We start from the raw sequence: 27976 nt of genomic DNA, 5'->3' as shown, positions 1-27976 counted from the left end.
CAGTTTCATACGCCCTCACTTTTCTCTTGTGTATTTCACTCTGCCACTTTCTGCCTTCTCTGGAAACAGACCGTTGCTCCTGTTTGTGCCTTCAGCTGCCTAGGGACAGCCAGCCAAGACTCCTGAGGTCTTCTCCACCTCCATCCCCCACTCCATCCTCTCCTCTCTCCAGCCCTCTCCTTTCCAAGCTTGTGCAACAAATATTATCCATTTCTTTCTCTGGTTCTCTGTCTCTGACCATGATCACTCAGAATGTTTAGTTTTCTGTTTTTTTTTATTATTATTATTTAAAATTGAACTCATTAAAGAAAAACATGTCTCTGATTATTTATGTTTTGTCTTTACTGTTGAGTCAACTGGGAACAGAGAAATAAACGGAGTATTTTCTCTCACTTAGAGTGAATCTACACAGAAATCTTCAGCAAATATTCTGATTTGGCAAATAGCAACCCACAACAACCTCTGTGCACCCCAATGACCTGGTAAACAGATTTAATGAGCATTGCTTCTCAGCCTTAAAACTCCAGTGTGCCGTTAAAAACAAGGTCTGTTCCAGTTGTCAATCATTCGCCATGAAGATACCACATCATAGTTTCAAACACATATTCAGACAGGCCCCGTGCTGATAGAAAAGAAACAATCTTGATGTGCATCTGTTGTTTCTCCAATAGCTCCTGGCTTTGTGCATCCACAAAGTTAAGGATGTGTGACCACGCTTATTTCTGTGAACTGATCACCCAGGATTCTTCTCCAGATATCAAATAGGTTTTTAAGCAACATCACTCAATCTGCTCAATCTATGACCATGATTTTTTTTTTTTTTTTATCATTCAACAAACCTTTTAGATATCATTATATTATTTCACATTTGAATCCATCTTTTAGCCAATTTGACAATATGCTGCCCCCCTGTTTTAAGCCATTTGCCCTATTGGCCCCAGCCTACTTGTGAAAAGCTGTCGAAAACTGTTCTGAGTATACTTTGCACCTTTATTGAAAAAAAAAACATTTAAATCCATTAGTCGCTCAGGATTGTAGACGTCCATACTACCCTTTCTGTTCAACCATCTTAGATACAATAGCAGCTGTGCAGTTCCTCTATATTCTGGAAAACAATATTTTTGATTGTGATTCTTCATCAGCCTCTTCATTGTATCCCAAGGACCAATCCCTAGTATAGTCTTGTTCTATGTATGCTCCCCTTAAAGCACATAATTTGCTCTTTTGAGCTCCCTTACCATTGTCATGCTGATGATACACAGCTTCACTGTATCTGTCATTTAGCCATACTGCTGCCACAAAGCCACGGAAAATCATCAAATGAATGCCTGAGATTTTTCTGGAACCAAAATGACGGAACAAATATTGTTTGATTGGCCTGGATTTGGTAACACACAAACTTCATTGGCCAAAATATTACACCCACTATATTTTCCTTATAATTGACTGATTCTGTCCCGATTCCTTGAACCTACAGAATTGGAAAAAGTCATCCATCACACCATTGACTCTGTGTTCACCTGCCTCAGTCAGTCTCAATCAAAAATAAGACATAGGTTACACATTAAAACAGGTTTAGCCTCTCTTCATTGATTCACCATCACCTTTAGAATCTATTCCAAAACTTAACTTTTGCCTTCAAGCTAAGATCCAGTGTGTGTCCTATAGCCATGTTTATCATTAGGTTTTCAGCATCTAACATTGCTGTCCGTCTCAACAGTGGGAGGAGTGTGAGGTCCTCTGAGCAAGAACTATTTGTTGTTGTCAAGGCTGAAATGTAGATTTGACTTGACGTGTGTTTCCCATCACTGCTCATCATCGTAGAAACAGTTTAACACTTCAAAGTCTTAGAGAGGCTGAATCTGTGCAATGTTTTGAAATGCATCTTAAATTGCACTTGTTGTCATTGGTCTTGAAATGTCTGTTGACTCTTTCTGTAAAGCACCTCTCTTTTTCTATAAAGGGTTACCTCACCACTCCTAATCTGTTGGCTAAGATCACTGCTCTGCAGAAAACATAGCCAGAGCACCATACCTCTGACTAGCCTTGTCAGTCTATACACTTGTATATGTGTTTTTGTGAGTGTGTGTTGCTTTGTTTTCTGACCTGCAGAAGTGACACTAAATGCTCAGCTGCTGTGTGCCAGTGACTTTTGCAGATGCAAGATTTGTATGCTTAAGAAAGGTCATGGTGCAAGAGTTGAAGCTTTCATCTTAACCCAGAAGAGTCAAAAATATGGCACAACCATCTCAAATGACAGACCTTTATTCTCTGGAGGCAGAAACACAGGAAAGTTGGCACTAATGAGACAGGCAGATGGCCTTTATATAGCCCGTTAGTGGTTGAAATCCTTCCATTGAAGCATAAAGGGATAGCCGTGGGCTGATGTAGCATTAAATCTAGCACGAGCATCAGCTTGAAGGAAAATATCTTTTCGTTTGCGTTGAGACGAGACAGAACATTAAAGGAGTGTATTCAGATCACACAGCCATCAACTCATGCTGCCTTCAGCATTATAGGACAGGATTAACATTCATCATATTAACACCTGGTGAACCAGAGAGAGTTTATATTGTTGCTGAGGGTCTACAGAATAATAAAGAAACATAGTTGTGAATAAGGATGAGGATCTAAGAGGGGGAGATGGTCATGGTGGAATCATTTTTGCATCCATCAATGTAAACCTGTCCAGCAGTGATGAAGTCTGAAGGCTGTGCTCTAGTAAATTACCACCTGAAGCAACTCAAGGAACATGTTTCCAGAGGTACATTAAATTCTTAATTTATAAAAAGAAATCCAGTTCTGATGACCATGGCCATCACTGTTTACCGTGTTTTCCCAATTAGTCACCAAAGAAACAAAACTAAAAGTCGGTTATGCTGATCTGCGAGGCAGTACTGTTGCCTTACCCAGTGGTTAGTTGAGCTAAATGCTAACATGTTGATGATGATTTAGCAGGCATAATGTTTTCTGTCTTAGTTTAGTATATTAGCATGCTTACATTTACTAATTAGCATTAAACAGACACAGTATATAGCTGAAGCCGATGGGAATATGATTCATTTTGCAGGTATTAGGTTGTGAGAGCTGAAAAAAGTTTTGACTTGACAGTGCTGCTAGATGGAAGGGATCACCAGTAATCCTGATGAATGCCTGTATTAAAGGTCATGAAAAATGTCAACCTTTATGGTGGTGAAGAGGTCATCCTCTGGGAACCAGGAATATCTATACAAATTCTAGTGGTAATCCATCCAGTAAATGTTGATATATTTCACTGCATAGGCAAAAACTGCAACCTTCTGGTGGCACTGCAGTAAAAGTTAGGGGACCTACAAAGCCATTGGGATATGTTGTCTGGGAACCGTGAATGTCTGCACAAAATATGAAGGAAAACCATCACATAGTTATTGAGGTATTTAAGTTTGAGTGATGGACTTACTGACACCCAACACGACAGACCTGGCTCAAAATGTCTGCAGCTGAACTATCAGGCAATTATGGCATAATATGGAGGAGAAATAAAAGTAGATTGGAGAAAAAAGTTCAAAAGAACACCCTAACAACAGATTAAAGGATAGTGTGTGGAATTATAGGGCAGCAGGACTGGTTCGATATATAATTTGTGCATTTTATGTCCAAAAGGTAAGTTTATATTTATATTTGTGGAGATGGCTCTTTCATTCTGAAGGATTTAGTCTTAGACTCCGTAGTTTTCTGGCAGAATGAAGAAATATTTCTCAGGAGAACTCTGGATTCTCGAGAGTATGTGAATGTTTTGTTAGACAATATAAAATTCTCATGGAAGAATGCAAACAATGTAAAGGAGAATCTTTATGCCCCATATCTGTAATATTCTCTCCAATGTCACCTGTAAAGTATTTAATCATTTGCTAGGATTTGTTCCTATCATTGGAAAAAAAACTAACTACTGATCTCTTGAGTGTTAATAGATTTTACATTGTGGAAGAGAATATATTCAATATTGCAAAACATAAGTAAAAAGCCTGTAATGTCAGTCTGGGCAGCTCACAGAAAAGGCAAAAGCAGATCAATTAAATCTGAGTCAAAAACCACAAGATTAAGCTACTAAGCATAAAAGCTTTAAAAGGGGGCATGGCTGTGAAATCATGAATGGGTCTTTAATACAAGTGACTTTAAGATAAAGTAGATGAAGATGGTTGTGATATAATTTTCAGTTTATGAAGTATGGATTTCTTGTACACCCATGGTTATTCTTTTTTGTCATGCATGATCACAAAACATCATCAACATGTTTGGATTTCAGCCTACAGTTTGAGAAGGAGAGGTGGTGTTTGGGTTCACAAGACGTGGAGAGAAATGCTACGGATCAATCAGAGGGTGTTTAAGTCCCTGGCAGAGTCAGAGTCCTCTCCTCAATCCGCCCAACTGCTGCATTGCAGATAAAAACCCTCCTCTGCCAGACACCTTTTACACACATCAGATACCAGCTAACCCCCTAAATCCAAATCAGAGGATATATCGTTTTTTTTTTTATTATGTATGAAACTGTAAAAAATACAGCAAATGTACAGTTCAGGGTACACCAATCAAAGAAAAGCAAACGTTGAGTTAGCTCTTGACTTAACTGCCCATTTAGCATTAGAATGACAAAACATGGGCTGTAATGTTGAATGCTAGAAGTTATGGCGGTAATCTATCTCCGGTTTTATTGAGAACAACTTACATGTCATTGAGATGGGGATTTAATATACAAAATTGTGGTTATTTTCAAGCTTGTCGCCCATTAGCCCTCCAGCACTTAAAAACTATACATCCATATTGACATTGGCATAAATTTTCTCTCTATCACATATAAAAAAGACATTTTCACTACAGCGGATTTTGTCTTGCTCACTTGTTTACTTACCAGTCTGAGAAACTTAACAAGTTCAGCATCAAACTTAAATTCTTTACTCTTCAAGAGCTGTCTCCTTTGTACAACGTGGTATTACGAGACAGGATGTGCTGGGGCTAGCTGGTTAGCATGCTAATACATAGATGTCTTTGACTTAATGGCAAAACTGTTATTTCTTCACATTTTGTTGATAAATTTAGTTAAAATTGGAATGTTTTAAATGAAAATACTTACATAATATCAGGTGGCTAATAAAGTATCCTCCTTAGATATCTAGTGATAATCAATACAGGGTGTGAAACATTTTGCATTTACTGAAAACCATACAAAATTGAAGGAAATGTAAGATTGTATGCAGATCACAGCACTCTGCTAGTTGCCCATTCTCATTTTAGATATACCCATAAACCCATAAACATTTGATACGATTTAAAATGTCAGGGTAATGTGGTTTCCAAGATATGACTGTGATATAAGAAATCACTGAACTACAACTGCTATTACTATGACTACTACAAATGATAGTAATAACAATAATTATGATGATGATACTGTGCAACATTCTACTGGTAAAATAAACTCATTACTTAAAGAAAAAAACAATGATGCCACACAACGTAAGCCTTTGGGTTTATTGCCCTTGGGTTCCGTAATGATAAGATGTGGTTTGTTCAAACTGCCATTTGATAATTAAAACCCCACGCACTGTGCGCGCAGAGAATTTTTAGCCTCATGTTTTGAATTAGGAATATACCATCAGAATTCAGACATGGCAAAGTAATTGGTCTCCACTCAACTACGGTGCAGTACCTTTGTGCAGCTTCACTAAGCTAATTATCATCTTTGCTGTTGATTGTCGTAGGTAAACTAGGATGTTTCGAGAGAGTGAGTGTGGCTCAACACTTAAAACCTTAATGGGCTCAAAGCTTATCCTTGAAAAACAGCATGTCGGGCCGCAGACGACAAACTGTTGTGTTTCTCTGAAACCCCTGGCTTTTTTCAGTGGAATATTTCACAGCTACAATTACAGTAATTATTCTTTCTGCTCACATGGCCTCACAGCAAAATTGTCTCAATTACTTCTGCTGTTTACACCCTAACTGTGATTAGCCGTCAGTGTGGAGTTGGAGGTGATTTGTCAGACTGTAATGCACAATGGTAAATGAATGATGGAAACTCCACGCTGCTTACCAGTTGTTTTCTTGATTGTGACAATAGGGAAGCAGGTTGAGGTGTCGTTTGACACCTGTCACTTCCACTGTCTGACCTCTGGCAGTGATATGGACACACTTAGCTTATTCAGAAAATATTAGACACAGTGTTGTATGATGTTCTGACTGTTGACATATTTCCATCTTAATGTTATTTTCACCACGTAAAATGTCTAAAACAACCTGACATAATAATTTTCAGAGGTACTTGCATTTAAGACATGATATCAGTTGTGGTAAAGAACTAAATGTTTAACTGTCCTGGTTTCCCTGTGTCCAGTCTTTGTGCAAAGCTAAGCTAGCTGGCTGCTATCTGTAGCTTATGTCCAACTATTCTTTTAAAAATACAATTAAATAATGTACGAATTGAAATTATTTTTTGGCACCGTAGCATTTGCCAGTCCAGTAAACCTGATGACTGCCTGATGTAGGGGGGTGTGGGGGTTATGATCATCAGCAAATCCAACATCAATTAAATTGAACTTGATGGCAAGGCTCCATATATGACTTGATTTGGTTTGATGTGACATCACAAACAAGGACCTGAGACTCAATTTGAGATTGGGCCCTTTGGCTCAGGACGAGAACGTAAAATTTGAGAGCTTGTGACCAACAAGGGTGACTGAGCCTCACCTCTGGGTAGTAGTCTCTCTCTCTCTCTCTCTCTCTCTCTCTCTCTCTCTCTCTCTCTCTCTCTCTCTCTCTCTCTCTCTCTCTCTCTCTCTCTCTCTCTCTCTCTCTCTCTCTCTCTCTCTCTCTCTCTCTCTCTCTCTCTCCTCTCTCTCTCTCTCTCTCTCTCTCTCTCTCACACTCACTCTCACTCTCACTCTCACTCTCACTCTCACTCTCACTCTCACTCTCACACACAATTATCAGAGAACATAGGGTAGCCCAGAGGTGACAACCTGTTGATTTCTATTCCTGTCCCCATCTCACTTATTTAGTTGCAGCTGAGTCACTACAACATACACACATACCCACTATCACACACGTGTCTCCATGACAGAGGAAATTACATTGATAAATTTCCTGGAGACTTACTCTAACCCTCACCTCATCCTCATCTTATCCTAACGTTTTAACATGTCTTCACCTTAAAATGTAATGATTTATGTTATGGGGACTTTCTTTTTGTCCCCATAATGTGACTGTGTAAACAGGTTTAGGTCCCCACAACACGAGTCATACCTGGTACACACACACACACACACACAATATTACCGTACACTGTGCACAACTATAAACCACTAGATGAAATATTTCACCCAGAATTACTCAGCTCCTAAAATAATGGCATGACACTAACAAAGAAACTACAGAGAAATATACTGTAACTGACACACAAACCAACACTCTCACAAGTCTCAAAACACAAGGTTAAGAGAAATCATCAAACCTAAATCACAGGAGTGACATTTCATTCATTAAAACACTAGCAATAAAAGTAACCAAAAGCCAAATAATCACATTCAGACAGCAGTAGAGCTGCTACGCCTTATTTTCTATTTACACACACATACTCACTCACACACGCACGCACGCAACAGAGTTGCTCAGGTGTGGATGCCTGATGCGTCAACAATGAGAGAGAGCATAGCTGATTATCATTAAAATTAGCTCTGAGCGCTGCAAAGGCTCTCTACAGCGTTAGCGGCATGGCTGTGTCAGCACAGCACTTCCTGTTTACGATTTAGTCCCACAGCAGGCTGCAGACACCAGATAACAACAGCACAAAGCATGCTGGGAGATAAAAGCGCTACAAAATGTGCTGGGGCCCCCGTAGCGCCTGTCGTTGCCTGATGTGGCATCAGTCAGTATTACTGCTGAGAATGGTACTCCCCCTCAAACAACCCTGCATGGGAGAGAAAGAGGGAATGGTGGAGAAGGTGGGAAGCAATGGGAGATGAGTGGGTGTGTGATACAGTCAACAGATTGATCTGATTTAACACCACCAAACACAAAAACTACAGTAGTTTTAGACTTGTTATCTCATATTGTATTTGGCTATTAAACAAATAGTGTTCCAACAGTCATGTTACTCATCGCATTTATATTGTGATCCATGTTTGTGGTTGAATGATCACATTTCCATGATAAGGAGTTTTGCCTGAAACCAAAGGATGTGAAGGATAACAGCAGATCCGAGGCTGGAGAGGTGGACTCATTAAAATGCAAACCACAGATTTTAATTCCAAGTAAATCAGGTAAAATACTGGGGGCAAGTGATTAAATTGATACTTGCTATCAGTCAGGTTTGTTGTAGCCTTGAGAAAGACATCTCTCATTTTGGAGGTCCTGAATGCCATAAAAATGTATTTGGTATAGTTTGACAGAGAAACAAAGGGGTTATGTATGCAGACATATTTGTAAACTAGATATACACAAAGGAAAGAAAATAAAAGAAATGTCCTCTTCCTCTGGGCTTTGTAGTGTATATTCCTATACACAGTGTGCAGCCAAGAGGTATTAGGATAGACAGACATTTTTCATTGTGTTGGCTCCGTACTGCAGCACAATGGATTCGAAATGAAACAATGACTGTGAGGTTAAAGTGCTGACTCTCAGTATTAATTTGGGAGTGAACTTGTGTTTCCCCTGTCTTCAGTTTCTGGAGTTTAAATTTTTTGTTGTTAGTGACTGGCTGAAGCCTATGCTGACACGTGATGCTCTGACTGGTCTGTGTTGCTGCCTTCTTCACTGAAGTGACAGTTGGTGCTATGTGAGGTACTTATCTATAGTCAGTGTATTACCTGCTGTGGATTGAGATCTGTGCACTCCCAGTTTGGAGAAGCAGCAGGAGCACCAGAACAGAAGCTGAGTGATGTGCTGCTGTGGATGGGGTCGCAAAGAAAAAAAAAAAAAAAAACGTGTCTAGCCACTTTAAAAAAAATGGCCACATAGAAAAAAGTTCATTTCAGTTTAAGTGTACACTTTATTTAGAATATTTTCACCACTCTCTCTCTTGATGTCAGACACCGCTTTCCTTTGTAACTACAGTTTGTTGACTGTTGAATTACCTTATTCCTACGCGCAAGTGCACCTATTGATTTGCAGAGTAATACAGTGTTACATACATACACTGATATTAGCTTTTTTCTGTGGGTATTTTTTAAGTGGCTAAAACATGTGTATTTTTGCTGACTCCGTCCACAGCAGCTCATGGCTCAGCTTCTGTGCCAGTGCTCCCAGCTGTTTCTCTGAACTGGGAGCTCTGAATCTACTGCAGGTAATACACTGACTATAGATGACTAACTCACACAACCCCACGTCGTTAACCAGAGCTATCATTTTAATGCTTGTTTTTGCGCTTTATTTTTCTTTAGTCCGGTCATCAGCAAATGACCAAGTGACAACAGGTGGCTGAAAAACATCCCTGTTTTCCTTGTTTGTATGTTTGGGACACTTCCTACTCTGTTCAACAAACACCTCTTCAAACATCTTTTGAGGTAAAAGTCAGTGTTGATTATCCGTTCACAACTAAAATGTAAAAACAGTGATGTATGATTTATGATCTATTTTTGAGAATATTGACTTGCTGGTACAAGTTATTCTTCACACCTTCTCTGTGAACACCAAACAGGCATAAATTAACAGGAGTCTACAGCCATGCTAGTGGGTTGGTAAAGCTGCACAGCAGTGCTTTGAACTAAATGCTTACATGAGCATCATGTGATGCGCACAATGTCAATGCTAACATGCTGATAATTGTATAGCTAGTACACTCAAAACTGTACAAGACTTCTAAATAATGACATATTAACAGCAACAGCAGCTTCAGTTCTCTGTGTGTTTATACAGAATGTGTTCAAGCACAGAACTGAGTTGTAGGTGACTTACTCTGGCATCACTTAGAGCCCTATACACTCTCCCTGTAGTTACGCACATAAAATGGAAGAAAATAGACTTGAATTGTAAAGAGACCCTCCAGGCCACAGTTATGGCCGTATAGCATGAGTGAAATGCAAGCTGGCACGCAACCTGTGTAGACAGCTGGGCTGATTAAAATAGAAGCATATATGTACTGTCAGATGCGTGAAGGACTGATTAGTGATAAATGCAACTGAGACACTTTCTGTGTAGACATGTCATTAGTTTTGTATGTTAGCATGCTGAGATTTGCTAAGCAGCACTAAGGAGAAAGTACAGCTGAGTTTTGTAGGTATTTGGTGATACACGTAACTGCTGAACAAACTGAAAGTGGTGGACCACCCATCCCTAGATCCATGAGCTATCATGGTTAAGAATTAGTCAGTCTTGGTATAAACAGTGCAAATATTCTTGCTCCAGTGGCATAAAAAAAAATAGTTTCAATTGTTTTGGCACTTCATTGTAAATAGAAATTTTTTTAGAAAATGCTGGTGTGAATTGGATGTTTTGAATACATAAACAGCATCGTCACATTTAACCACATTAATGTGACATACCTTAAATGAATGTGACTGCAGTGGCACTGCATATCAAGTTTAAAGCTGAGACATTCACTCAGTTTTAAAAGGTCACAACCATTCCTCAAAAAATAACAGGTTTTGCTGGATGGGTTCTTTGGTGATACCTCTATATGAGTTCAACAGCATTTTTTACAGAGCACAACAGCAGCAGAGAGGCCATTCTAACCTGTACTATCCACACTGAGAAAAGCCTCCATTGGGAAGCATCATTGCACCCATGGGAACAGATTCATTAGGAGTGAGTGCAAACTTATATTCATTCTAACCTGTACTGCCCACACTGAGAAAAGCATCATTGCACCCATGGGAACGGGTTCATTACAAGTGAGTGCAAACTTACAGACACACATAGTGTGTGTTGTAGTAGTTGAACTTTTGTCCTTGTGAGATCCCTCCACTGACATTCATGCCTGTGCCATAAGTCTAACCTTAAGCATCTGTACCACATGCCCAATGTGCAATACTTACACCAATCTAAACCCAAAATGGACCAGCTTTGCAAAAATTTCCTCACTCAGATGTGTGTAGAAGTTCTATTAGTACACATAGTACTGCAAGCACACAGAGGTGCACAGAGAGACACAAAGTGTACACCTCACAAACCAAACACGTAAAAGTACACCTGGCACCCTGTAGATGAGGGATGTGTTGTTTAATAGTATAACCTCCTGGATTGTTCCTAGCTAGAATGAAGCTGTAAATGTCTGTGCATATGTCTGTCATTGGAGAATATGCCTGCCCTCGCTACAACAGGCTAATTACATTTCAGCCCCAGTGATAAATGTGGCTCAGCTTTGATTTACTCGCAGCTGCCTTCACTGTATTCATAGGCTGGACTCTCTCTCTCTCTCTCTCTCTCACACATACATTTATGCACACACGTACACCAAGTTGAATTCCCCATGAGAGCAATTATCATGGAGTTCTACGGTATGTACTTGTGTTATTAATCTCTTCACTGACTTTGCTGTGACAATACAGTACTTTCTGTGGTTATTTACAGAACAATTCCCAGCCAATAGGTTTTACTGCAGCCTGTAATTACAGGCACAAATAAGATGATGTAAAGAATCCCAGCAGCCCAGAGTGTATGTTAGCTTGCCATTGGTACAGATGGGGTGGAGAGTGGGGGTTTGATTCAACTCAGCGACATGGAGAACCAGTGGAGTATCTTAGCTAGCTGTCACAGTCAATCACATATTTACATGTAAGAAAAACATATTTTATGCTCATTTGCATATATATATATATATATATATATATATATATATATATAAGAACCTATCTGAAGAACAAAGCCATAACTGGCTCTTTAGTTGATAAATGCTCCAGTCACCAGCTAAATGCAAACTTTGTCTGCTGTTTTGTGCTGGGCAGGTACATAGTATACAGTGTAGTTTTGGAGCTTTTTGCTGAGAACAGTTGCCAGCTGAGGCTGAAAATGAAGCTGATGAGAGAAGCAAGTAGCGAGTGAATACAGACAGTAAAGTTGCTGGAAAACTAGAACAATGGATGGATGACAGTCTGGTGGTAATAGCTTCTGGTTTCACTACTACAAGTGACCAATGGATGAATCCCAGAATGAATTTCTTAACCAGTCTGACCGTGGAGCCTATACTTGTCTGGCCCACTGAGATGGAGAAACCTATGAGCAGCTATGGCCAGGAACACACTGAATGTGTGCCGTCGCAAACATGGAAAAAATAGTAATCTGCAAACTCTAGGTAGAGCTGACAGTAGCAGCGACTCAGCAGACACGCAGCCCGGTGTGAGCACACGTGTTCAAGCCACAGCAGTTCCTTGACGCAGCTGCCACGCACACGCAGCACAGACTATGTTCCCAGCATAAAGGACTTCAGCTTGACTCAGAACTGGCTTTTCTTCTCCTCAATGTGTAAGTAACTTGATGAGAACATGTTACATGTCTGTTTTCATTAGTGAACGGCTACAATAGGCAGGATAACATTAATTAACTTGCAGTTACCCTTATTATGAATTTGTTCAGCAAATGTTGCTATCGCTAGCTGACTCAATGCCAACATTGCTGTGGAGCATATGACAGCAATATATTAGCGTGGACTAATGGTTGTGGCTAGATAGTTTTTTCTTGGCTCTTGTGTACACATGGCGACGTTATTCAGTTGTGCTTATTGTTGTGTGTTTAGTGGCTGCTTTCCCTGGGCGTCGTAACACCTTGCTGACAGAGAATGTGTAAGGAGAGGAGGGAGGGTTGTGACCAAAGGGAGGCTGGAGGTATGGCTGAGAAAGCATTTGTTTTGGTTGGTGGGCTAGTGCAATATCTAGTGGCAGAGACCATCATTTACGGAAACTTTAATGTAAAAAAAATATTGATTATTCCCAGTTTAATATGGAGTGGTTGCAAAATATTTTTTTACAACATGCACTTGTTTACAAGTGAGGTATCACCACCATAATGATGAATTGCTTACTTCTATCTGCTTCTCCAGATTAGTGTACTTTGCAGTTTTATGAAAGTACAGAAAATCACTATGCTGTGTATACGACAAAACTGATATTAGTAGCGCTAGTGGGTGTATGTAATGCATATCAGAACACACATGCTAACAATATTACAACAACAGTCCAAACGTTGGTTTCATAAATGTTTTTAGGACTTCCAGAATACCCACATTGGGTTTTAGTAAGAAATACTGAATGCAAACATAACTTATGCATGTTCCACAGAGCAGCTCTAACATACGCACTGCATCCACATCCAGGTTACAGCATTTCTATAACCACTGACAGTCAAACGCAACTGTATTTGCTGTTTTAGTCACGAAGATTGGATCAATGTATCAGTTGTAAAACTGATAATACTTTTAAAAAGCAAAAACACATTCAAGACTACAAAAACAATTCACTTGCCTTTGACTTAGCATAAATGCAAACAAAACAGTATATAACAATACTTGACAAAGTTCAGATTTCTTACCCACATCAGAAATGTGACCACATCTTGTGCTCCTCATCCTCCATTAGTCATGTCAATATGGAAAGCTTGTGATTTCCATTAGTTTTACAGGCAGTAGTTAGTCAGGTTATTGAAAGGTAGAAGAAGGAGGATGCCGTGGGTGGGTAAACAACAGGGGTTTCGAAAGGGAGAGAGAGGCGAGGTGAGATCGTAACAGATGGCCTTTCCCTGGACTTCCTCCATAGGCTTCATAAACACAAACACATTCACAGCCAGTATTCTAGTACGAAAAACGCCTGTTGGAGAACCACAGATGACCAGGATATTAAGCTTCCTGTTTGTTTGCACCTAAGAAACAGTGAATGTTTACTTGCTATGGAGACATGATCCTTCATCACATTTATAAAATTGTTATGCCAATTTCAAGTGAAAATGGGAAGTGAAAACTGTAAAAACACCAAGTAAAGAAAGTATTTTAACTCTTCATTCCTTCTTCTAATTATTCCAACATTGAACCTAGCAAAAGCAATTTTCTATCCTACCCATTATCCTCATCTTTCTAACTCACTCTTAGCTAAAGGTGACTAGTTTGTCAGAATGTGTTCTGTTATCGTCATTCTGCAATTGAGCAGCTTTTTCATTTGCCAGAGAAAATAAAACAAGAGATCTAAAGTATTCCCCATAAGAGTAAAAAAGCAATTAGCTTGTTCACTGAATGTACAACCTCCCCTTGTTAACATATGCCAATAGTAGGCCTCGTCTTAAAACCCTTGTGTATTGTTAGAAATAAAAAGAAGTAAATAGAATGCTGTATCCTTTCTATTTTTGAGGTTGTGGGATCACAATAAAGGTGCCTGCTGAGGCTCTTACTCCAAACCAACACCAATAAGACACTTTACAAAGAAGCAAAGCTAAAGGGAACACTCTAAATTATGATTAATCATTTCAGAATGTCTTTGCATTTTAATTAAAACCAGTGAAGCATGAGGCCAAAACGAAACCTGTTTTCACCCAAAGAAATTTGTAATCATTACCTTAAAAAGGAAACAAATTTCCCCTGCAATTTTTCCGACAAATAACTTTAAAACTAATTACCAACACATAGATCATATCCAGAGGTGTGTGGTAATAAGATACTTTTACTTTGTCACATGCACTTACTTATTAATTCATCATTTTATTGTACCAAGTTCAGACAAAAGGATTGTACTATTGCATTCAGCTGTCCATGATGCTCGTTTCATGGAGGGTCATTCTTTCTTGCTTGTTTGCTTCTTTGTCTTCTGTGTCAGAGAGCCACTACACTTTAACACTATAACAAAGGTCGCAGACCCCCTTTCACAATTTCCACCACTTTGACAACTCCAGTGAATTAAGTCAACACATATACCAAGACATTCGATTAGTCCATGTACACACTGTACACATGCTGCTTTAGGAATTCAGGAGTTAACAGCCTACTCCAATCATCACAATGGCCTCCATTTATCAAGCAAAATCAAAAATCAATATCATCAATCTGAACTTGGTTGAATCTATTCCAGTGGCTGGTGACTAAAAGACCCTGCTGACTAATGTTTTCTGCACTGTCTAATATGCTTAATGGATTCATATGGATATGATGAATGTGTGTGCATTGTGGCCTGTACACTGACCTTCAACCTGCACTCAGTCAAATTCCTTAAGGCCATGTCCCTTATTACCCTGATGTTAAAGTATTTAATGGAAAACCTGGAACAGTCAATGACAGTTATGAAGTTTCCACCCCTGTACTGTACCAGTGCCTATGGTTCGCTAAAAACACATCTTCTATACGTCAGTGACTAATTCAAGTTAACTTAGATTAACATTAGCTTTTAGGAAGACAATATCAGAGCTTCCTCATATGACGACATTAATGTGTACAAATTTTCTGACTGTGGATTGAAAATGCTCTGCACTGACACAAACTGCTAAATCTGTCCCTGATCGGCTGTAGAGGTGGTTTTAGTAGCTCAGCTATCATAAAGTGCAGGGCAAAGAATGCCTGCAAAGCAACAATATATTAACCGGTACCATAAATAGATAATCCGGCCAAAACTGTCTGTTACTTATATTTTGATTGATTTTCCCCGCAGGCTGATTTAGCTGAAGGTCTCTCTTCATCATTTTATTTTAATTGGCCTGACATGAGGAGAATCATGCAAGTCAGTGACATTCTGAAACATATACTGGTCTCTTTATCCTCTTTACTCACTGAACTGGACACTCATTATTTTTTTCCAGTGTTTGCCTACAATGATTTTTGGTCTATTTAGCCAGATTTAGTTTAACTCCACAAATATTCTCAGTTATCAGCCCTGAAGGAAAAACCATGGGTTATGTAGTTACACTTAGCTACACTAATTACCAACATAACACAATATTGAAACATTTGTGGTGGCCTCGTGGGTTAACATAAAATAAGTTTTCTAATAGTAGAAAGGTGAATCACAACCAAGTTTGATGTGGATTTAAAAAAATTAATGATTCACATACTGTATCTATCACTATTCTTTTATGTAGAAGACACAGTGCTGATTTTAGAATCTATTAATGTTATAATGAACTTGATAATTATACAGTGAATAATATTTAATAAAGCTTTACTTTTAATATGTTCCTGTTGTAGTTTTTTTGGTTTTGCTTGCATAGTTTAACCATGGTTGTTGCTTCTTGAGCCTTTGGAGGCTCAAATACCATGTTGTGTTAAATGTTACATTAAAATCCTATCTTCTAAGCACCCTGACTGCACATTTGCAAGATTGTTGGGTTTCAGATAGGAAGGGATAATCCGAGTTTTAACATTTCTACAGATTACTCAATCTGGGGCATTTTACTGCTGGTTTCAGGTTCTCATACCCCTCACTTTCCAATGCCATCAGTCAACCAGTAACCCTCCGCTCTCTGCCTAACACAACCTTAAGACCTCTTGATTTACAAAGTAAGCTCTGCAATCTGATAAAGGCCCATGCAGGCACATACATAAGCACAGGGATCTGCTCTTGCAGAAAGCTTGTTGATTCTCAATTAGAGCAGACAAGGCCTGTAGTGGATTTTAAGAGCGAGGAAAGAGTGACTTGGGTTAAAGAGTATCTGACCTGTGAGTCTTGTCTTGATGAACAGAAATCAGTAATCACAGTAACCAGTGTTAGTAAGCCTGCCACAGTACAGAGTGTCAAGCAGCACACGCTGAATCTAGGATGCTCAACCATCAAGAATCTGCTCTTCATCTGTTTGTGTGAAGTAGATGGGGATGCTGAATAAATAAATTACCCAAATTGAAAAAGTACCTAAAGTTTTTTCTTATATTTCCATCCTCCAGCTATTTTCCATCATGTAAAATAGCTGTATTTTTGAATCATGCATTCCCTTTTTCTAAATGGAGACATAGTGCATATGGTTGAGCAGAGCATGATTTGTGATTTTTTTATTTCAAAATGATAAACAAGATTATTAAGTTCCCACTATGAAGATTAGTGGCTGGCATAACCCTGTGAAAAGGAAGGAAACGATTGATGCTGCATTTATCGAAGAGACTCATTAGCCAGAAAGAGAGATAATGAAGTGGAGAATGAACTGGGTGGGATCATTAGAACACAGATGGTTTCCCAACAAGAAACGAAAGGTTCCTACATTATTTCTTAAGAAGCTATGTGTAACTGTTCTGTACAAAAATGTGACTTATATGTGATATTCAGAGTTGAGGTGGTATGCCCTGACAATGTGGGTACCCTTTTTATCCACAAAAATACTACAATAATATAATATCAAACATATCAGGAGACAATGCAACCTTTTTGTTATATGATTCCAATCAGATAATTTATAGTAAAAAGTTGAAATTAAAGTAAGACGCAAGATCAAGCTGCCATTTGTTGAGGATACTGAGAAAAGAATGACATAGACAAACCCTTTGACAACATCACGCATCATACTCAGTTGTTAAGAGATGCGGACAGTGTTAGTCATTCAGTTTTTGACCTTTACTATACAATCCAAAAAAGTCTTCCTTTGTGTGATAAAACACAGTGCTCTTGTTCAGTAGCTCAGCTGTGGTGCCCACTGACTGTCATGTTTGTTGATGCTTCTTCAGCATCGCTGAGCAAGTTGTCTGTGAGACCAGTACTGACCATCCAACCTTGTGAATTTTAATACACTTACTCCTTGACTGAACTGCACGTCATACTGGTCATGATGCAATTATTCTCCTTGTCACAACAACTCCACGGGCAAAACCTTATCTTCTTTGAACTCCTGGCATGCTTGGCTACTCAGAACAAAACAATGAATTCTCTCATGAAAGTAAAATAGAGGAAGGAGTATTTCCCATTGCAGATGTGTTGATGTCTTGGTAAATGCACAAAACAATATATTCTGTTGTTTATTGTGCTTGTCCCCTCTGGGAGTGGGTGCAGTCAGATGTCATCCAGAGAAATGACGGATTGCATGAATGGATAGCAGTTCTTCACTGAGGTCGCCTCATCGTAACATATCTGCAAGCACATCTGCTGTAGACTGAAAATCACAAGCTACCAAACCACAACTGCTCTAACAGTCATTTGTGGTTTCTCACCTCATATCACAACATTCAGCACCCTTTCTGCCAACAGATTTTAACAACAATAGCAATTTATCTGCTCGCAACCCCTCTTCAGCTGAACTTTGAGAAAATCCCACTGAGTGTGTGTTGACTGTGTGGGTGACAGCAGGGGGTTCACTCTGTTTCTAAGCACAAAAGCTATCTGCTGAAGCACACAATTTGTCAATTTGGATCAGATGCGAATGGAAGATTGAGTGTGTGGTGAGAAGGAGGCATATGTATGAAGGGCCATCAGGGACATTATCTAGAATTACCATGCATATACTACACATATGAAACCAAACTCAGTCACATAAGTCACTGAAAACCTCACAAACATACAAATGAAAACCTTTTACATAACAACTTAAACCCTCTCACACAAACACTGAAAAATGATGTGCTAACATACAAAAGTGAAAAGCTTTCATATGTATAGTAAAATGTTCTCACAGCTGAAATGGTCCCTTATAATATTGTGATCAGGCAAGAGGATTTCTGTTAAAACAGAAGGCGATTGATGATGATGATGACGACGACTGATGTCTGCTCAACAGCCTACAGGTAACCTCACCAATGCAGCAATCTTGATTTTTTTGAAAAAGTGACAGCACTAACTTATATATGCAAAATATGCAACATGTCCGATTGTTGTCATATTTGATATGGTTGTGATGGTGTCTGCTGAGGCCAATATATTGTTTGGGAAATTATTTGAATGCCGTGAATCTCAAAAACTTTTCATTCAGTGAAAGAAAGTCTCAAGGTAACTCAAAATGCTACAGTAACATAGAACACACAGTACAACAAACAACAGGAGGGAGCTCCGACACCCTTGAACTAAAAATGGAGCCAGGTAAAAGATGGAACCGATAGTCAAGCCAAACAGTCCGACCTTACTTCTGATATTATTTGCCAGAAACACAAGTCTATCAACATGATCCGGATCAAGTTCGGCTCTCTTTTTATTAAAAATATTACCTGCCGAAGGTCTGATGCACTTATAGAGACTGCAGCCTACATTTCAAACACGTCATTACAGCTCGAGTATGAATTTTTCACCCCGCGTTCGAACAAATGTTCGAATTTTGTATAAAAAGTGACAAAAAGTGATATACCTTTTTTTTTGTATTCATGTTATGCCTTCTTCAGATGTTTGTGATAGAATAGCCTGTGACAACCTACAAACAACTAACAAAACTAAAAAGGTTAATGAGCTAACAAGAGATAACAGCAGAATATTTAGACGATGCAGGTGACGCTAAGTGAGAACCCCACATCATTTCAGTTCGGCCTTCGCAGTGTACAACGGCTACAAAGGCCACACCTTCGTAGATCGCATCCTCCGAAAGATCCCTGAATTGGGACACAGCTACAGTGAGAAAATATCAGACAACAGGCTCTAACAGAAAACTTTTTGCTTTTGATATATACATTTGGTTGACTCCGAAGAGGACAAGGAACTTTCTGACATCACTACCCAGTCAACGTTAAGCAGACGCACATGGGTTGCCACACGGTTTAGCAGTCATACTAGCAGTCATGATGGAGATCGCAACCCTTGCACTAGCAGTGATGATGAAAATCCAAACTACAGAAGATATTGGCCGTCGCAACTGGACCAGTTCATTTATAGAAGGAGATGACGATTTCTACTCTACTCTAATGTTCCCTTTGGCCAACAAATGTGTTGACTGCATGAAGTTGCCACTACATGTGTTATACCAGCTGTTAAAGGAGAAGTTTAACTTTGCATTAGGTAACACATATGGTTTTGTTATTTTCTTCTTTTTTTTCCATAAAACAATATTGTAACAAAAACGTAACTTAACTCACGTTGGTTACTGAAGAAAGTGCAGGAAGGAAGAGGACAGATCTATTCTACGATTCCCATTATTTTCAAGATTCACGTGTTGAATAATGTTTATTGTGATTTCATTAATGGTTACATCAATGTCTGGAATTATAACATTATTATTGGTTTGAGGTTTAGGCAATGGCCCTCCTTCATCAACATCATCATGGTTATCAACATCATAAATGCCATTTATAACTGGATGGATTCCTACACTGTTTATGACACCTGTATGCCACAGCTGAAGAGGTGTCTGCCCTCCTTGTGTAGAGAGGACATGGTTGTTCCACTGGTTGATTAATTCTGTTACTGCCCTGTTCAATTCTTGGTAAATAAACATAATTGTACACAAACAAGACTTACGTCATTCAGTGAATCAAGTATACCCTGTTCCTCCATGAAATTAAAGATGTTTACAAGGAGTCTAGACACAACTCCATTGATCTCTGCCCATAGTCTCTCAATTCTTTGGTTGTTTATTGAAACACCTGTAAAAACACTGTTCAAGCCTCTTATTTCCAACATAAAACTGGCAAAACCATATGTACGCCCATGGTATGTATATATTCCATACCATGATCACATCTGACCCTTAAGGGCAAACCAAAGTGCTCACCTCCTTCTAAAAATAATGGGACACTTGAGGCTCTCTTGTTGGATAAGCACTGTAAGAATAAAATAGTCCGGCTGAAGCCATCCATGACCATCCGCCACCTAACTAGCTTGTGGTTGCTGTCAAAATGCCTGTTGGGAGACCAGAATCAACATTACTGTCCAAGTATGTGTACAATTTATACAAATAATTTGAGTCCTGTTTTTCCATTTCTCTGGATGTGCTTGCACTGTATGGGCACAGCTAAGCAGCTAAGAAACATCTACAACAATAAAATGCAACATAATGCAGCAGTACTATTAAAACAAAAGCATCATATATAATAGTAAAACACTGACAGGGACCATTTTACTGCACAATGACTACTTTTACTGTACTTTAGTGTGGTATTAGTATTTTCACTTAAGTCAAGAATCTGATTACTTCTTCCACCACTGTGAACTTACTATAATTGGTTGTGGGCCCCATAAAGCATGACAATGTCTAAATGACCACCTAACAGGATTCACTTGATGCTGGCTCTCTTTGACCCACTAACGCTGAACACTTAAGCCACGTGATCTCAAGTTTCCAAATATGTACACGGAGAGTTCTGTGTTGTATCAGTCATGAGGCTGTCCAGTTCTTGATTTGACAATACTGCATCACATTGGGTTTCCACTTGGTTTTAACTGAAATCCTCTTGCCCAATCACAATATTATAAGGGAACATTTCAACTGTGTATATAAGAAGATTTTAATAGTATGTGTAAACGCTTTTCAATAAGATATGTGTGAGGTGTTCAGTTGTGTATTTGATTGTTTCAGCTTGTAAAAGGTTTTCACTTGTATGTGTGTGTGTGGTTTTCGGTATAGTATGTGAATGAGTTTGTTTTTATGTGTATATGCATGGTTATTCTGAATAATGTCCCTGACGATGCCTCATACGTGGTGACGTGCATGTGTGCATGGTAACGTTTGTGTGTGTGTGTGTGTGTGTGTGTGTGTGTGTGTGTGTGTGTGTGTGTGTGTGTGTGTGTGTGTGAATGCAGCAGGGCAGTGGATGTTTATATGGCAAGATAGCAAATATATTCATGTGGTTGGTTTATATAACAATGTTTGTGTAGTTGTGGGTGTAAGTGTGTGAGGGGGACACACACACACACACACACACACACACACACACACACACACACAGACAGAGAGGAGCTGCATTGCTCATGGGCTTGGCTACTTCTGCAAATGCAGGAAGCTGGGTAATCAGGGCCCAGGGAGAGGACATCCTAGTTCCTCTGTAACAGAAAATGATGGGAAAGGGCTGTCCCAGAGGAGTGTCCGCCCACCAGGAGCTGTGATGGCTGATGACATCACTTATTACAGGGTCACAATAAAGAGCACATACAGCCGAAAGGGAAAGACTGGAATTAAACAAAGATGACTGCAGTTAAAGTGGCTTTGACTCTTTAGAAGAGCAATCAATACTAATGTCTTTTTCTCACCTTTGCTTAAACCTTCCAATAGCAATAAATGCCACTGCACAGCTCTGTTAACAAATTATCTGTTGTTTTTCTTTTGGGGGGCTGTTAAATCTAAAATCCATTATCAACCTGTGCATGGTGCATATGCGTGTGCACACCTGCATGTATGCATTTTCATATGCATATTTGTGTGTGTGACTCTCTTATCTCAATCTTCTCGCTAACACACGCATCATTTTTTCAAGAAAGGGTTTTCACATTGCTATTTTTCCAGCTGTGGTTTGATGTTCCCACATGAAACAGGACGTTTGGCCAGGAGAGACACAGTCAGAGATACTAATGTTAGCTTTCACTCTGATGTTAAACATCACTCACCTGCTCCCTCACCCCCACTTATGGAGGAGGTGCAGGAAGAGGAAGACAGGGTTTCTTGCTCAGTACATGATATAATCTCCTGTGTAAAGCCTATATATACTGTAGCAGAAGGAAAAGCTCCCACTGATGCTGGGAATAATTGTTGATTACTAACAACCCCCTTGCCCGCACGGTTGCTGTCAGCGCTGTTTGGTAGACCTGCTGGGTGTTTTAATTTGAATGTAATTTTATATATGCTTCACGAGTGCAAAATGCATCAATGTGAAAAAATATGCTTAGATACTTACATATGCAGAAGGGATTTCTGACACAGAGTATACATGGGCTATACAAGGGCTCAAAGAAACATCATTTTATAGAACATTTAAGAAACATGGGAATTTCACTCTAATAATCAGAGTTCCATGTCCTTATTCATCCCCCCATTGCATCATACATTTAAGTCTCAATATTTCTTGTTTTCTTTGACATTTATGTTTGAATTTCAGCAGTGGATTTAAAGATGAAATGGAAGTGACAGTTTGTGCATTACTGCATTGTATATTGTATTTTTGTAGTTTCACATGAGACATGGATTGTTTGCCAAGGGCACAGCACACTGAAATTTAATATCACATAAACGTGATATTAAATTTCACTGCCATGCTTTACAGTCAACAAAACCTACTTTTTTTCTGTCAAGAGTTATTAGATTCTGCTATAGAGACCGAAAGGGGCCACAGCATCGAGGTGGAAGATTATGATCATAAAAATCATGATAATGATGAAGATGACTGCAGTCTTCATCCTTAGGCCGTATGACTATTTGGATTACGTCAGAAGTTCCTGGTGTGTGGGTGCCAGAGTGATGAGACCGCTTGGGTGTAATCTGGGCTGACACTCGCCCACATCTTGTTTCCCCAACTCTATAGCATCAACATTCATGTGGTGTCTCACACACACACACAAGACACACCAACAGCAGGAACACATAGGGAAAAAAACAAATTACAATGGAAAGAGAAAGAGACAGACACACAGAGAGTCACACAAACACACAAAAACTGTGGTTTTGCTATAAGTAGTTTTGAAAAATTGGATTTAAAACAATGCATCGACAGAGCAGCATGATCCAGTTAAGGGTAACACAGCTTCAGTGTAAATGAATTTGCTATGCTTTATAATGTGGCTCATAAATATGCAAATAAGCATCTCTTTTTTCCAGACATAGAGAAGGAGGTGAGGATAGATAAGAAGCACTGTTTACAGAAGACAAACACATGAGGGTGATAAAATTTCTCTCACAGCACACTTCTCAGAACCTGATAGTCTCCACCATGGCTCCCTGGGAAATGAACTATTCTCTTCCCTCGTCTTCCCTCACTTCCAACCTCCTCACCCCCTAAACACTTCTTCCAAATCCCTGATGGCCAAGCATAGTGCCTTCTCTGTTTCAGGAAGGATATTACAATCGGAAAATGTGAATTAATGGTTTGAAGATCATTGCTCTGGTTTCCTGCTGCCTCTGCACTTTCTACACCCCCAACTAAACCACTAGTAGTCAACATAGGAGGAAGCCATAGATATAGTTTCATCTTGTGGTGCTATTTACATTGAGCAGAAAAATAACAAGACTAAAATTCTACTGCCCTACTAGCAGCCCCTAGAAGCTACAGTGTTCATTACACAAAACAGATTGACGTGTTGGACAGAACAACCAAACAGACTGATGGGGGAGAGATTTGGGGGATGCCCCCAATGACATGACCCATTACTGATATAAAAATACTGATAAGTGCAGCTTGAACACAATAGTTGTACTTAGCTACACTTCACCAGACCTCAACCATAAAGTTGACAGATAAGTAAAGACTTTTCCACATGATATATGTCTTATTTTGGAAGGAACTTGTAAGCAGCTTATTTTCTTGGTTAAATACAAAGTCTTGTTGTCTGGAGATGTTTTGCCATCAGTCTGCAGTCTGGATTACATCCCACAAGGTATCAAGGTCAGGTCTGTTAAATGACCACAATTATTTCTGTGGTTAGCTGGGAGAGGGAAATTGGCAAAAGCTTGAATCTGACCCTTTGAATATTGGTTTGACTTTCAGCAGTCTTATGAATGTAGCCCTGTTGTCTTCTTGCAATCCAAGTTTATTTTCCAATGGTTGTTTGACCTTCCACTCGAGAAAGCTAACTTTTGTCTGAAGTGGTTTCATTCTTCACACAGCTAATGGATTCATGTATTTGCATCGTTGTGAATGGTTGCCAGCCTTTGCTATGCGTAACAAAAATGAAAAACCTACTCTTGTGTGACTGGCATTTCATCAAACTGTAAAGTCCCACCTGAGCAGCAGCAAAAATGTTGCCTCTGTTGAGTGAATGGTGCAGCAACAACTAAAACACGTTGCTCTCTGATCCACCATCAGATACTGTTTGATGGACTGAGTGAAGGGGTGAGACGGGCTGGGACAGACATTGAGACACAAGTTTGAAGACGTAAGTTAAACCTGTCTTCTTTTTTTTTTTTTTTTTATTTCTGTATTATTGGCAAAATATGTATGAAAGGGAGATGACATTAAGATTGTGAGCTGTATGCGGGCCCACATGGTTCCAAGATTGCCAGGATCTGTAACACCTTCACACTCTGATTGCTTTGCAGGCACAAACGAGAAGTGGGAAAGCAGTTGAGAGGTAAGGGTGAGGTAGGATGGTGGAAATTAATTTGGTGCAAAACCGTTCAATGGCTTGACAGTTTTGCAGCAGCCGGCCTTGGCTCAGGCTGCTGTCTGTCATGTCTTTTGGAGGTTAGATAAGCCTTGCATCTCCAGCTCACTAACAGCCCCTGTAACGGGCAAGATGCTGTGATAAGCAGATATTACCACTTTTGCAGCTTCAGAGCTGCTGTTTGACAAAGAATGTGAAACAAGCTCACATCCATATATATTACATGCACAGAAATGGGCAATGACACTTGTTCACCATGACCCCTCTGTAAAGAAATCACTCTAAATCTCTATCAAAAAAGCCTCTTATCGTTGGTGCTTGAAAATGAGCCAGAAAGTGGAATATGGACGAGCAGCCTGAGATGAAAGACGGCAGGACTGCATGAGATTGAGCTGATCGCTGGAAAGAATATTGTAACATCTTGTCCATTTATATGATTGTCTTAACTTCCACTGTCCTCTGCTCTGCATCCCTCATCTGTTCAAATGCCTCAGACTACCTACAGTAAGTCTGCATTTGCCTGACAAGGACCTGTTGTAGGCACGTCAATTATAGCACGACTCTTTTGTCAAGAGAAAACTTATGTGATGCTGTGGAACAAACAACTTGAGACTTTTTCTATAGTGAATTCTCTACATTTTTTGTCCTCACTTTATACTAATACTGCAGAATATGCTTCCAGCCAACTCTGAAATTACATTTACACACAACTAATTTGCAATAGCAGGTACGTTTTCTAGAAAACATTTTCTATTAATGTAATGAGAACATGTTGTTAATTTACATATTTGTGCAAGTCACAAACATGTTGATACTGAACGTATCAATAAAATGTTCACAGACATTAGCGATGTCCACCCACCCGAACAAATTATTTTCCATGATTTAGAGACCCACAGCTGGTCACACATTATAATTTTTTCTCATAATGAAAATGGCAACAGGTATTTCGACAATAGCCTGAACACAGTCTGACATGTTTGATCTATTCAAACTAAAATTTGTGTAAATGTGTAAACATGGTGTTAGAAGTATATAAAAGAAATTTCCAGGAGACAGGGTTGTTCCAGGACACAAAATGTGAAGTGATACATAAATATGTAATAATGATAGTTAATGGACTTTGATGCAGTTTTTAGCAATTCAGAATGTTAAATAGTGCAATGGCAATCTCTCTGCCAATATTATAGCCATGAGATTCTTCTATAATGGATATTATGGCAGTGTTACCAAACCAGAAAAAGATCATTGGGGGGAAAAAAAGAGAAAAAAAACAATCTATGTTCTTAAATGTATTTTAAAAGACAATTGATTGATTGTGTTATCAACAAACACCAGTGTAGACATTAATACAATATGGGGGAATATAGGATAATGGTCTGATTATTATTGTATATATATATATATATATATATATATATATATTATATATATATATAATGTTTTTTGGTTTGTTTATTCATTTTCACTGTATATTTACAATAAAGGACAAATTAAATTTTCGAGTAGGTTTATAGGTGAGCTCCATGTCCATAAATTAAAAATACTCACTTAGTTCCTTTAAACTTCTATAACCATAAAATTTTCGACATGTCCAATGCTCAATGCTAGGGAGGTCGCATTTCCAGGGATTTCTCCTGTGGTTGGGAGTCGGCCCGTGAACATCAGTGAAAACCAGCTCTGACAGTGCAGGAACGTAATGCTCTTTCCAAGGAAACAGTAAGACATTTGAAGCGTCTCTACAGAAATGGTTTCCAAAGCATGACTAGGTGGATAAGATTGGCTGGGCCGGAGGAGATCTCAGGCACGCCTGTAAATGAATCTCATTCCCTTGGTTTAGTTCAGTGGAATTTCATTATGGAAAATCTATTTCCTGTTAAGAGGTTAGATAAGGTCAAGCTGGATATCCAATCAGTGTGGATCAGCTCAAAGATGGACTCCGAACAGCTTATAGCAAGTCATCGTGGCTGCCATCACCGTTATCATCACTGTCACAACGTCACCGTTACAAGCAGCAGCGTCAGTTATTTATTGGTTCCGATTTAAAAGATTTGTCATGATTTCAACAATTTTAAACATTTCAAAGTCTAAATTATGGAAACCATGATATATAATTTACATGTATAAAATAATACCACCCCTTTGATTCCCTTCTCTTATTCACTCATCGTCATCATCTAATGCTCATTACAGCATCCTCATGATCACTCTTTATTAATTCTAGTCAGAAGAGTAACACCACAACAAATTAATGTAGTGTTTGTGTTGATTGGTGATGATTGCTGGAGTGTTTTTCACTGCACTTCTAAACAATCACTTTACTGTGTTTCCAGTACTTTGACATCACTGGACTGACAGTGGTTGCTAAACCCCCCAAGAAAACATCAAATGTGGACAATTCAGCTGCGACTAGTGAATCAACCAAACAATCACAAAGCCAGAATTTAAGCCTGTGCCAAAAAAAAACTGTCTAATCGTCCACATACTCAACATTAACATTAAGTGGTTTTTCAAAGCGAAAATCCTAAACGAATTCTGAGAAAATTCAGAGAAAGAAAATGAGTCAAAGCTCCAATGGTGGCATCATATGGCATTTGATTGTTTCATGTATATTTGTTAAATTGATTTTAATTCATTATTATTAATTATTATTATTATTCAATTAATTTAAGGAACATATTGATCCACACAGATTTGATGCTTTTGCCTATTCAGCGGACGTTTATGTCACATACTTCATGTATATCATAATTAAATCATGAGACCGTTTCCATTGCAGTTTGCTGCATTTTGCTTTTGTCGATACATCAAATTTTTCGCACAAATTTCCAGCTTTGTTTTTTTATTCAGTTTGAAAATGTGGTGGATGGAAACCTATCTATTTTGAGTGCATTACAATT

At 38.9% G+C, this 27976-nt stretch overlaps 1 protein-coding gene across 1 annotated transcript in view; it reads right to left on the bottom strand.

Annotated features, from left to right (window-relative positions):
• Positions 1-13626, bottom strand: part of LOC130185048 (protein unc-13 homolog C) — a 124323-nt gene extending 110697 nt beyond the window's left edge. The window contains exon 1 of the mRNA XM_056401388.1: positions 13492-13626. The gene's annotated coding sequence lies outside the window, so the exon portion shown is untranslated. The remainder of the gene's footprint in view (positions 1-13491) is intronic.
• Positions 13627-27976: the final 14350 nt, after the last annotated feature.

Source organism: Seriola aureovittata, chromosome 1 (assembly GCF_021018895.1).
Source record: "Seriola aureovittata isolate HTS-2021-v1 ecotype China chromosome 1, ASM2101889v1, whole genome shotgun sequence".
Lineage (NCBI taxonomy): Eukaryota > Metazoa > Chordata > Actinopteri > Carangiformes > Carangidae > Seriola > Seriola aureovittata.
The sequence above is the reverse complement of the archived record's forward strand: the minus strand, read 5'-3'. Positions and strand labels throughout refer to the sequence as shown.